The sequence below is a fragment of the Oncorhynchus tshawytscha genome, unplaced genomic scaffold (assembly GCF_018296145.1).
Source record: "Oncorhynchus tshawytscha isolate Ot180627B unplaced genomic scaffold, Otsh_v2.0 Un_contig_2457_pilon_pilon, whole genome shotgun sequence".
Lineage (NCBI taxonomy): Eukaryota > Metazoa > Chordata > Actinopteri > Salmoniformes > Salmonidae > Oncorhynchus > Oncorhynchus tshawytscha.
This window is the reverse complement of record NW_024608557.1, coordinates 54069-65804: the sequence shown is the minus strand read 5'-3', so window position 1 is coordinate 65804 and position 11736 is coordinate 54069. Positions and strand designations below refer to the sequence as shown.

General features: G+C 48.6%; 1 pseudogene; it reads left to right on the top strand.

Moving 5' to 3' along the window:
• The first annotated feature begins 1982 nt into the window (after positions 1-1982).
• Positions 1983-9378, top strand: LOC121843619 (annotated as a pseudogene).
• The last annotated feature ends 2358 nt before the right edge of the window (positions 9379-11736 follow it).

Sequence of the window (11736 nt, the reverse complement as noted above, 5' to 3'; positions counted from 1 at the left end):
CTGGAGGACCAACACAATCAGACATCCTCTCTCTCTCCAGTTCAACCCAGCCTGGAGGACCAACACAATCAGACATCCTCTCTCTCTCCAGTTCAACCCAGCCTGGAGGACCAACACAATCAGACATTCTCTCTCTCTCGTTGCACCGTTGTCACGATATTATTTAGATTTTTTAAAACTTTAACTCTGCAAGTCGGTTAAGAACAAATTCTTATTAACAATGACGGGCCTAAAGACCTGTAGGGACTGGGCCTGGGATTAAAAATATACACCCTGGGCCGGAGGCATCACGGCCGGAGGCCCTGTCGGTAGGGTGGACCCCTGGGCCGGAGGCCCTGTCGGTAGGGTGGACCCCTGGGCCGGAGGCCCCGTCGGTAGGGTGGACCCCTGGGCCGGAGGCGCAGTAGATCATTCTATAAATGCTCTTTGTCATACCATCTTTGTGATTGTGACTTTAGTTACCAGGAATAAACTCTACCCTTCCTTCCTTGGGAAGTCCTCATTATAAATGTTGTCGTTCTAGTTCTCTCGCGGCTCTGAAAATTCCCAGATGCAAATGGTATTCATCAGAAGAGAACCTTTCACTAGATGTAAAGTCTCCAGTGGATGTAAAGTGGCTCCTATGAAAAGTAGCTGGTGTTTTATCCCTGTGGATAAATTCCAAAGAATAGTATTTCCTTCCTGTCTTCCAACCCTCTCTAAAACCCCCTCAGATATGTCCTGCCACAATAGACAACCAACCCCCTCTAAAAAACCCTCAGATCTGTCCTGTCTACCCTGTTACAATAGACAAGCAACCCACTCTAAAACCCCCTCAGATATGTCCTGCCACAATAGACAACCAACCCTCTCTAAAACCCCCTCATATATGTCCTGCCACAATAGACAAGCAACCCTCTCTAAAACCCCCTCATATATGTCCTGCCACAATAGACAACCAACCCTCTCTAAAACCCCCTCATATGTCCTGCCACAATAGACAACAACCCTCTCTAAAACCCCTCAGATATGTCCTGCCACAATAGACAACCAACCCCTCTAAAACCCCTCAGATCTGTCCTGTCTACCCTGTTACAATAGACAACCAACCCCCTCTAAAACCCCCTCAGATCTGGGTTAAACCCTCCCTATCCGTGTGTGTGTTGGACGGTAATGTTTTTCAGGAGTCCCTCAACGGGAGAGAGGTTCTGAAACGGAACATGGAAGTTTCAACATGTCTTCACCGTCCCTGGTGGCTCTCTGTAGACATTAAACATCTCTGCCGCTCGGACGGGACGGGGCTCTCTGCCGCTCGGACGGGACGGTGCTCTGTTTGTCTTTCATTCCTCTGGCTGTGTCCTAACTGCTTTTTCACCCATAATTCCATGGGGGATTTAACCCTGGAGCTGTGGCAGGGGTCTGGCTGTAGCCTGGCAGCTGTGTGTTTTTAGATGTGTGTATGCACAGCTGTTGGACATACTCTAATCCCAGCTCTCTGATGTTGCTGAGCATGACCAGACAGTATGTGACTGACGGGCTGTAGTGTGTCTGCTTGTGACGGGCTGTAGTGTGTCTGCTTGTGGCGGGCTGTAGCGTGGCGGGCTGGCGTGGCTGGGCTGTGCGTGGCGGGCTGTAGCGTGGCGGGCTGTAGTGCGGCGGGCTGTAGTGTGTGTCTGCTTGTGGCGGGCTGTAGTGTGGCGGGCTGTAGCGTGACGCTGCTTGTGGCGGGCTGTAGTGTGGCGGGCTCTAGTGTGGCGGGCTGTAGCGTGACGCTGCTTGTGGCGGGCTGTAGTGTGGCGGGCTCTAGTGGCAACATTTTGGGAAGCTTTCGACACCTTGTAGAGTTCATGCCCCGACTAATTAGGGCAGTTCTGAGGGCCAAAGGGGGCTGCAACTCAATATCAGGGAGGTGTTTAATGTTTTGTTCAAATCTGTAGTGCGTTTCTGTTCGTACCTGACCCTCTGTCAGTCTCTAACCCTGCTCTCCTCTTGGCCCCGCCCAGGCATGGACCTGTCAGCCAATCAGGACGAGGAGGGAGACCAGGAAGTGTTCCAGGTGGAGATGAGTCGTGAGAACAGGAAGTGTGCTTTCCGGACCGCCGCCGGGAAGTACTGGACCCTCACCTCTTCTGGAGGACTACAGTGTACCGCCTCCACTAAGTAATGACACACACACACAGACAGACTCGGATACACACAGACAGACACGGATAACTAACCTTGTGGGGACACACAGATTCAAATCCTATTTTCCCTGCACCCTAACCTGTACACAACAGACAACCTGGTTTAACTTGTAGTTTAACCCTAACCTTAACCTGTAGTTTAACCTAACCTGTAGTTTAACCCTAACCTGTAGTTTAACCCTAACCTAAACCCTATTTTTAGCCCTAAACCCTAACCTGTAGTTTAGCCCTAACCTAACCTAACCTGTAGTTTAACCTAACCTAAACCCTAACCTGTAGTTTAACCCTAACCTGTAGTTTAACCCTAACCTGTAGTTTAACCCTAACCTGTAGTTTAACCCTAACCTAAACCCTAACCTGTAGTTTAACCCTAACCTGTAGTTTAACCCTAACCTGTAGTTTAACCCTAACCTGTAGTTTAACCCTAACCTGTAGTTTAGCCCTAACCTGTAGTTTAACCCTAACCTGTAGTTTAACCCTAACCTAAACCCTAACCTGTAGTTTAGCCCTAACCTGTAGTTTAGCCCTAACCTGTAGTTTAGCCCTAACCTGTAGTTTAGCCCTAACCTGTAGTTTAGCCCTAACCTGTAGTTTAGCCCTAACCTGTAGTTTAGCCCTAACCTGTAGTTTAGCCCTAACCTGTAGTTTAGCCCTAACCTAAGTTTAGCCCTAACCTGTAGTTTAGCCCTAACCTGTAGTTTAGCCCTAACCTAAACCCTAACCTGTAGTTTAACCCTAACCTGTAGTTTAGCCCTAACCTAAACCCTAACCTGTAGTTTTAGCCCTAACCCGAAAACATAACCTCAACCGTAACTCCTAACCCTTATTGTAAATCTCTAACATTAGTTTTAACCGTAACTCCTAACCCTTATCGTGAATCCCTAACATTAGTTCTAACCGTAACTCCTAACCCTTATCGTAAATCTCTAACATTAGTTTTAACCGTAATTCCTAACCCTTATCGTAAATCTCAAACATTAGTTCTAACCGTAACAAGTATAGTTGAACATGTGTGCGCACACACACACACACACACACACCACCTCTATATGAATGCTGAGTGGCAGTGATTGTGTTGCTGATCGGACTGTGATCCCTGCAGCGTGTCGGCTGTCAGCCGTCGGCTAGCGGCAGCGTGTCGTCAGCTTCATTGCTCCATGAAGGGGTGGCTCCAGATAATAGATGTTATTACAATGTTCTACCCTGTTGAGAATTATAATGTGTGTGTGTGTGTGTGTGTGTGTGTGTGTGTGTGTGTGTGTGACTACCAACTGTTACTTTGACATGGAGTACTGTAGTAAGAAGCTGACTCTCCGTGTGTGTAGGACTACCAACTGTTACTTTGACATGGAGTACTGTGGTAAGAAGCTGACTCTCTGTGTGTGTGTGTGTGTGTGTAGGACTACCAACTGTTACTTTGACATGGAGTACTGTGGTAAGAAGCTGACTCTGTGTGTGTGTGTGTGTGTGTGTGACTACCAACTGTTACTTTGACATGGAGTACTGTGGTAAGAAGCTGACTCTCCGTGTGTGTGTGTGTGTGTGTGTAGGACTACCAACTGTTACTTTGACATGGAGTACTGTGGTAAGAAGCTGACTCTGTGTGTGTGTGTGTGTGGACTACCAACTGTTACTTTGACATGGAGTACTGTGGTAAGAAGCTGACTCTGTGTGTGTGTGTGTAGGACTACCAACTGTTACTTTGACATGGAGTACTGTGGTAAGAAGCTGACTCTGTGTGTGTGTGTGTAGGACTACCAACTGTTACTTTGACATGGAGTACTGTGGTAAGAAGCTGACTCTCCGTGCCGCCAACGGGAAATACGTCGCAGCCAAGAAGAACGGACAGCTAGCCGCCACCGTCGACGTTGCCGGTCAGTGTGAAAACAGCCTTTGGGTAGTAAAGAGCAACCCAACAGGGTGTTCAGTATGCAGATGTCTTGGTTCAAGGGTCATACCAACTCCTAGTCTCTCGCTGTTCCAGATGACTTGGTTCAAGGGTCATACCAACTCCTAGTCAGTAACTCCATGTTCCAGATGAATTGGTTCAAGGGTCATACCAACTCCTAGTCAGTCTCTCCCTGTTCCAGATGACTTGGTTCAAGGGTCACACCAACTCCTAGTCTCTCCCTGTTCCAGATGTCTTGGTTCAAGGGTCATACCAACTCCTAGTCAGTAACTCCATGTTCCAGATGACTTGGTTCAAGGGTCACACCAACTCCTAGTCTCTCCCTGTTCCAGATGTCCTGGTTCAAGGGTCATACCAACTCCTAGTCAGTCTCTCCCTGTTCCAGATGACTTGGTTCAAGGGTCATACCAACTCCTAGCCTCTCCCTGTTCCAGATGACTTGGTTCAAGGGTCATACCAACTCCTAGTCAGTCTCTCCCTGTTCCAGATGACTTGGTTCAAGGGTCATACCAACTCCTAGTCAGTCTCTCCCTGTTCCAGATGATGTGGTTCAAGGGTCATACCAACTCTAGTCAGTCTCTCCCTGTTCCAGATGACTTGGTTCAAGGGTCACACCAACTCCTAGTCTCTCCCTGTTCCAGATGTCTTGGTTCAAGGGTCATACCAACTCCTAGTCTTCCCTTTCCAGATGTCTTTGGTTCAAGGGTCATACCAACTCCAGTCAGTCTCTCCCTGTTCCAGATGACTTGGTTAAGGGTCATACCAACTCCTAGTCTCTCCCGGTTCCAGATGACTTGGTTCAAGGGTCATACCAACTCCTGTCTCTCCCTGTTCCAGATGACTTGGTTCCCTGGGTCATACCAACTCCTAGTCAGTCTCTCCCTGTTCCAGATGACTTGGTTCAAGGGTCATACCAACTCCTAGTCTCTCCCTGTTCCAGATGACTTGGTTCAAGGGTCATACCAACTTCTAGTCTCTCCCTGTTCATACATGTGGCTTCTGTGCCGTGGTGCACAATAGGAACAGTCTGGTTTCATTACAACTCTTTTCTTTTGAATTAGTCCTTTTTTGGAAGTTTTTCTTGCTAAGCCCTTTACAACACGTGGAGTCTCCCAAATAAATATTTTGGAGTGTCCCCAGGCTATGAGGGCGTAACCTTTTATATTAGGCTTTTTTTGGTCTTTGGCAACATGGGTAATATGGGTGTTTGTCCCTCCAGGTGAGTCGGAGGAGTTCCTGATGAAGCTGATTAACCGTCCAATCATACTTTACCTGACCTTCAGTGGGGAACACGGTTTCATCGGGTGTCGTAAGGTCACAGGAACCCTGGACTCCAACCGTTCCTCGTACACTACTTTACCCTGACCTTCAGAGAGGGGACGTACAGCTTACAGGGTTAGTACACACACACACACACACACACACACTACTTTACCCTGACCTTCAGAGAGGGGACGTACAGCTTACAGGGTTAGTACACACACACACACACACACGCACACGCACACACACACACTTTTACCCTGACCTTCAGAGAGGGGACGTACAGCTTACAGGGTTAGTACACACACACACTTTACCCTGACCTTCAGAGAGGGACACAGGGTTAGTACACACACACACACACACACTACTTTACCCTGACCTTCAGAGAGGGGACGTACAGCTTACAGGGTTAGTACACACACACACACACGCACACGCACACGCACACACACACACTACTTTACCCTGACCTTCAGAGAGGGGACGTACAGCTTACAGGGTTAGTACACACACACACACACACACACACACACACACACTACTTTACCCTGACCTTCAGAGAGGGGACGTACAGTTTACAGGGTTAGTACACACACACACACACTTTTACCCTGACCTTCAGAGAGGGGACGTACAGCTTACAGGGTTAGTACACACACACACACACACACTACTTTACCCTGACCTTCAGAGAGGGGACGTACAGCTTACAGGGTTAGTACACACACACACACACACACACACTACTTTACCCTGACCTTCAGAGAGGGGACGTACAGTTTACAGGGTTAGTACACACACACACACACACACTACTTTCCCCTGACCTTCAGAGAGGGGGCCCTACAGGGTCAGTACAGACAGACATGGACACACACACTACTTTCCCTGACCTTCAGAGAGGGCGTACAGTTACAGGCTTAAATACACACACACACACTACTTTCCCTGACCTCAGTACAGACAGACATGGACACACACACTACTTTCCCTGACCTTCAGAGGGGGCCCTACAGGGTCAGTACAGACAGACATGGACACACACACTACTTTCCCTGACCTTCAGAGAGGGCCCTACAGGGTCAGTACAGACAGACATGGACACACACACTACTTTGCCTGACCTTCAGAGAGGGGCTTCCCAAACTAATGTCAGTACAGACAGACATGGACACAACAGACAAAATACTTTCCCCTGACCTTTGGACAGAGAGGGGGCCTGCCCTTTCAGGGGATCAGTACAGACAGACATGGACAACACACTACTTTCCCTGACCTTCAGAGAGGGGGCCCTCCTGGGTTATAAATCATGTTTCAGGACAGACATGGACACACACATAAATCATGTCCCAGGACCTTCAGAGAGGGGGTTATAAATCATGTCTCAGGACAGACAGACATGGACACACACACTCCTGGGTTCCCTGACCTTCAGAGAGGGGACACAGGGTCAGTACACACACACACACACTACTTTCCCTGACCTTCAGGACACAGGACCCCTGGGTTATAAAGACAGACATGGAGGACACAGGCTTTGCCTGAGACCTGAATCATTCTCCAGGACCCAAACTAATGTCTGTAGGATTTATCTGGGCGGACTAACAGACAAAATAATGGGGTTGTATGTTTGGACACAGATTAGCCTGCCCTGGGTTCCAGGGGATGGGGTAGAGTCTGACAGCTCAGATGAACTAGATTAAGCCTCCTGGGTTATAAATCATGACTCCAGGCAGATTAAGGCTAGTCCTGGATTATAAATCATGTCTCCAGGACACAGATTAAGACTCGTCCTGGGTTATAAATCATGTCTCCAGGACACAGATTAAGACTCGTCCTGGGTTATAAATCATGTCTCCAGGACACAGATTAAGACTCGTCCTGGGTTATAAATCACCTCCACTGAACATGCTTCTTAATCCTATTCTCTTCCTACTTATAGACTATTCATAATCTGTCTCCAGGAAACCACCCGCTGAAATTTAGAATGTTATTTGTATTTTGGACATATCATCATGGTTGAACCCCCCCCCTCTCCTCAGACATATCATCATGGTTGAACCTGTTGAACCCCCCTCTCCTCAGACATATCATCATGGTTGAACCTGTTGAACCCCCTCTCCTCAGACATATCATCATGGTTGAACCCCCCCCTCTCCTCAGACATATCATCATGGTTGAACCCCCCCCTCTCCTCAGACATATCATCATGGTTGAACCCCCCCCTCTCCTCAGACATATCATCATGGTTGAACCCCCCTCTCCTCAGACATATCATCATGGTTGAACCCCCCTCTCTCCTCAGACATATCATCATGGTTGAACCCCCCTCTCCTCAGACATATCATCATGGTTGAACCCCCCTCTCCTCAGACATATCATCATGGTTGAACCCCCCTCTCCTCAGACATATCATCATGGTTGAACCCCCCTCTCCTCAGACATATCATCATGGTTGAACCCCCCTCTCCTCAGACATATCATCATGGTTGAACCCCCCTCCTCAGACATATCATCATGGTTGAACCCCCCTCTCCTCAGACATATCATCATGGTTGAACCCCCCTGTTCAGACATAATCATGCCCCCCTCCTCAGACATATCATCATGGTTGAACCTGTTGAACCCCCCTCCTCAGACATATCATCATGGTTGAACCTGTTCATCATGTTGAAACCCCCCCTCCTCAGACATATCATCATGGTTGAGCCTGTTCAGACATCCCCCCCCCTCTCCTCAGACATATCATCATGGTTGAACCTGTTGAACCCCCTCTCCTCAGACATATCATCATGGTTGAACCTGTTGAACCCCCTCTCCTCAGACATATCATCATGGTTGAACCCCCCCCTCTCCTCAGACATATCATCATGGTTGAACCCCCCTCTCCTCAGACATATCATCATGGTTGAACCTGTTGAACCCCCCCCCTCTCCTCAGACATATCATCATGGTTGAACCTGTTGTAACCCCCCCTCCTCAGACATATCATCATGGTTGAACCTGTTGTAACCCCCCCCTCCTCAGACATATCATCATGGTTGAACCTGTTGAATATCCCCCCCCTCTCCTCAGACATATCATCATGCTTGAGCCTGTTGAACCCCCCTCTCCTCAGACATATCATCATGGTTGAACCTGTTGACATATCCCCCCCCTCTCCTCAGACATATCATCATGGTTGAACCTGTTGTCATCATGGTTGAACCCCCCTCCTCAGACATATCATCATGGTTGAACCTGTTGAACCCCCCTCTCCTCAGACATATCATCATGGTTGAACCCCCCCTCCTCAGACATATCATCATGGTTGAACCCCCCCCTCCTCAGACATATCATCATGGTTGAACCCCCCTCTCCTCAGACATATCATCATGGTTGAACCTGTTCAGACAATCATCATGCCCCCCCCTCTCCTCAGACATATCATCATGGTTGAACCTGTTGAACCCCCCCCCTCTCCTCAGACTCGACGGGGAAGTTCTGGATGGTTGGCAGCGAGGCGTCGGTGGTGAGCAGCAGTGACGACCCCGTCGACTTCCTGTTAGAGTTCTGCGACTACAACAAGGTCGCTATCCGCTCCGTCGCCGACGGGAAGTATCTCCACGGCGACCACGCCGGCGTCTTGAAGGCCAACGCCGACGACCTGGAGACCGCCACACTCTGGGAGTACTGACCCCCTTCCCGAGACCCCGTTACTACGACAACGAAGCGGCAGCATCCCTAACTCCTCCCTCTATCCCTCCATCCTTCTCTCAACTCTGTCCTAACCCCTCCCAGACCAGGGCTGTGTTCAGTGGGGTAAAATGTTCACGATATGGGGAATGTAAAGACCTAGAGCTGACCCCATTATCTGTTTTCACTTGATAATGAATCCCGTCTCATCTACATCACACGTTTCTATGTGACATTCCACCGCTCTGAACTGGACAAAGGAGGGAGAGAAAGAGCTGGGGGAGGTTATGTCCTAATGTAAAGGCTTTCTTCACCTCCTTTTCTCTCTCTGCCTTTTCTCTCTCTGCCTTTTCTCTCTCTGCCTTTTCTCTCTCTGCCTTTTCTCTCTCTGCCTTTTCTCCTTTTCCCTCCTTTTCTCTCTCTGCCTTTTCTCTCTCTGCCTTTTCTCCTTTTCCCTCTCTGCCTTTTCTCTCTCTGCCTTTTCCCTCCCTTTTCTCTCTCTGCCTTTTCTCTCTCTGCCTTTTCTCTCTCTGCCTTTTCTCTCTCTGCCTTTTCTCTCTCTGCCTTTTCTCTCCTGCCTTTTCTCCCTCTGCCTTTTCCTCCCTCTGCCTTTTCCCCCTCTGCCTTTTTCCTCCCTCTGCCTTTTCCTCCCTCTGCCTTTTTTTCTCTGCCTCTGCCTTTTTTCTCCCTCTGCCTTTTTCTCCTCTGCCTTTTCTCCCTCTGCCTTTTCTCCCTCTGCCTTTTTTCTCCCTCTGCCTTTCCCCCTCTTTTGACAAAGAGGGAGAAAGAGCCCCTCTGCCTTTCCCCCTCTGCCTTTCCCCCTCCTTTTCCCCTCTGCCTTTCCCCCTTTTTCCCCCTCTGTTCCCCCTCTGCCTTTCCCCCTGCCTTTCCCCCTTGCCTTTCCCCTTCTGCCCTCTCTGCCTTTCCCCTCTCCCCTCTCTGCCCTCTCTGCCTTTCCCCTCTCTGCCTTTCCCCTCTCTGCCTTTCCCTCTCTGCCTTTCCCTCTCTGCCTTTCCCCTCTGGCCTTTCCCTCTCTGCCTTTCCCCTCTCTGCCTTTCCCCTCTCTGCCTTTCCCCTCTCTGCCTTTCCCCTCTCTGCCTTTCCCCTCTCTGCCTTTCCCCTCTCTGCCTTTCCCCTCTCTGCCTTTCCCTCTCTGCCTTTCCCCTCTCTGCCTTTCCCCTCTCTGCCTTTTTTCCCCCTCTGCCTTTTTTTTCCCCCTCTGCCTTTTTTTTCCCCTCTGCCTTTTTCCTCTCAGTTCCGTTCTGCAGTACCCACCTGTATTTGTTACCAAAGGTAGTGGGGCTGTGCACTATTTCCCCCCGTCCAATAGCAACGTGGCTTGATGTGTCACTCAGTCCTAGATGTATGATTGGACCACTCTCTCAAACAGCTGACCCCCCCCACAGAGCAGAGCTTTGTTAAACCCCCTCCCCCTCAACTAAACACTTCTTCAACTGAACTCTCTCTCTCTCTCTGGATCTGTCTCTCTGTCTCTCTCTCTCTGTCTCTGCATCCAGGTGTCTGTCCCTGTGATCTCTGTATTCAACAACACATGGTGGTCAGACAGTATTTATCATGTAGGACCTGATTTTGGCCAGGATTCAATCCCACAATGCAATGTTCACGATAAACGCTGCACGTGTCGGCTTATTCTGAAATGACCTTTTTATTTTAAATGTCTAAAAGCAGTGATGGTTTTGAACCCTAAATAGAACCAGGTTCTGTCTGGAACTAGAGGCTGGTCTCTGAGCGTTGGGTAAAAACTGGAATGGATTCAGTCCCTCATCTCATTAATATTGTATCACAGGAAACGTTCCAATGTAACCTAGAGGAAATGATGTCATCCTCTAGCTGGGAGCTCATTGGTGGATATTTTGATCTCCCAGAAAGGAAATAACCTGTTATGTTGTTTTCGTGAAGGAAGTGTGTGTGTGTGTCCCTACAGCTGTCCAGAGCTCTGATCTGGTGGGACGTTAACCTCTGACTGGAAGAATTTCTTTAATTTTCTCTCTAAGGCACAGCTATTATCATGGAGAATGATCTGTTGATACAAACACCATCTCTCACATGACTTCCTGGTCTCACACTCCTCCTCACAACTGGAATCTGGTGCTTAATCTCATAATTCTCATGTAAATGTGACCCACTGTGATCTAGCCAGCGGTCAACGATGTGGTGTAGTGGATGGATGGATGGAAAGGTGTGTGTGTGTGTGACTGTTGGTTCACACAGGTGAGAGGTTAGACCGCCATTGTAGTTCTGATAATGCCTGTGTCTAACTCAGTGTTTCTGGGTAATTTACTAAATGTAACTATATATAAAAATATTCCAAACCTTTTTTTACTTTGTGAAACTGGAACTTTCCTTTTATTTTTTTGGTGATTAATCTGTTGTGCCATTGGTTCACCTGGATGCCAACAACCAATAAAAAATGGGGATTTTGAACACTACTACCTGTCTGTTCTCTCTGTTTTTAACTGGACCACTTCCTGTTCAACTACAACACATTGTGATTGGTGAGTTTACGTCGTCCTGTCAAATCATGAAGTGGAGGATTTTCTTTGAGTGAATTTCTTTTTTAGCTCCTCCCTCTAAAGCATTTTAGTGCACAGCTCCTCCCTCTAAAGCATTTTAGTGCACAGCTCCTCCCTCTAAAGCATTTTAGTGCACAGCTCCTCCCTCTAAAGCATTTTAGTGCACAGCTCCTCCCTCTAAAGCATT